This window comes from Physeter macrocephalus, chromosome 11, assembly GCF_002837175.3.
Source record: "Physeter macrocephalus isolate SW-GA chromosome 11, ASM283717v5, whole genome shotgun sequence".
Lineage (NCBI taxonomy): Eukaryota > Metazoa > Chordata > Mammalia > Artiodactyla > Physeteridae > Physeter > Physeter macrocephalus.
The window spans coordinates 93,821,065-93,822,761 of record NC_041224.1 but is presented as its reverse complement, the minus strand read 5'-3'; the positions used below and the strand labels follow the sequence as shown (position 1 = coordinate 93,822,761).

The 1,697-nt window shown below is 56.3% G+C and overlaps 1 protein-coding gene across 2 annotated transcripts in view; it reads right to left on the bottom strand.

Annotated features, from left to right (window-relative positions):
* Positions 1 to 1,697, bottom strand: part of SHF (Src homology 2 domain containing F) — a 24,131-nt gene that overhangs the window by 20,062 nt on the left and 2,372 nt on the right. The gene's annotated exons all lie outside the window — the stretch shown is intronic.

Sequence of the window (1,697 nt, the reverse complement as noted above, 5' to 3'; positions counted from 1 at the left end):
CCCGGCGGGGCGGCGAGAGGGGGCGGGGCTTGGCCGGGCGGCGAGAGGGGGCGGGGCTTGGCCGGGCGGCGAGAGGGGGCGAGGCTCGTCAGTAACAAGGGAGGGGCGGGGTTCCGCTACCTAAAGGAGGCGACCTCCCCCAGCCCGGCGGAGAGTAGCCGGCGGGGGCTTCCAGCCTGTGTGGACGCAGAAGTGAAGTGGCGACCCTAGGGCAGGGAATGCGACTCCTGAGGATGGACTGAGGATGAATCCTCCACGTGTCGCCACGCGCGCCCCTCTGGGGGCGCACCTGTGCACGTCTGTTCCCCCTCCCCAGCTCCCACCTCGCGCGAGACGCCAAGGGGGGAGTCTTCGGACTCCGGGGTTCCTGGCCCTCCGGCGCCTTCCGCCCCTCCTTTATCCTCCCGAGGCCTCCCAACTGGGAAATAATATCCTGGGAGGAAAAACTGGGGTGGGGTGGGGGCGAGACAGGGGCTGTTCTGTGAGATGTGTCTGGAACTACCGGCTCCGGCGTGCTGCCTTGGGAGCCCCACCCACCTCCTCCCATCCAACTGCTCTCTGTGCACATACTCGAACCCACTCCAGGTAGACATCTCACATCACAGACAGTCAGCTCCCTAGAGGAACCCACTTCTCCCGAGTGGTTTCCACACACGCCCTCCTCACAGGCAAACAGCCCTCGCACAAACGCCTCCCACCCGGCCCTGATGGCAGCGCACGCACGCATGTACACAGAAATCCCTTCAAGTCCCAGGTTGCGTTGCCAATCAGCTTAGTGACAGAATAGAAACAGACAAGTCAATAAATCAAATCTAGAAACACTTCCAGTGTTGTCTGTCATAAACCCCTTATCCTCCAGAGGCTCGGATGCTCAAGCATTTTTGTCTTAGAAATAAAACCAATTTCTCCCCAGGAATGTTGTAGCCTGAGGCCAACTCCAACATTTGCTTTTGACTCTGATGGAAAGGTAGCAGCTTCACCTCACCAACATCTCTTTGAGCACTACCTCAGTGTCTCCCTCACTCTTAGGCTCATATCTGTCTTGTGAGGGAGCAAAGAGCCACGTGAGGCCCCACAAGGGAAGGGGGCTCAAAGCTGGAGTAGAGTAAGATATGATGGCAAAACTGAGAATACCCTAGGATTCCCAGGGCCCCAGGTCTCAAAATATTTGTTGAGTTTCTGCTTTGTGCACATTCTTTGGTGTTATAGGACAGTACTTTCCAAACTGCGATATTCACACGAATCTCCTGGGGAATTTGTTAAATTGAAGTTTCTGATTCTGTAGGTCTAGCTGGGATGGGGTCCCAGTGTAGTTCCAACAGGCTCCCAGGTGATACAGATGCAGCTGGCCCCCCCACCACACTTTGAGTGGCAGGACTGTAGGAGATACTGAAATATCTGATATTGTGTCTGGTTTCATGAGGTATAATAGAGAAAATAACGTGCACATCGTAAAAATGTGCAGCTTAAAAAATAGACTAACAGGGCTTCCCTGGTGGCGCAGTGGTTGAGAGTCCGCCTGCCGATGCAGGGCACACGGGTTCGTGCCCAGGTCCGGGAAGATCCCACATGCTGCGGAGCGGCTGGGCCCGTGAGCCATGGCCGATGAGCCTGCGCGTCCGGAGCCTGTGCTCCGCAACGGGAGAGGCCACAACAGTGAGAGGCCCGCATACCAAAAAAAAAAAAAAAAAAATAGA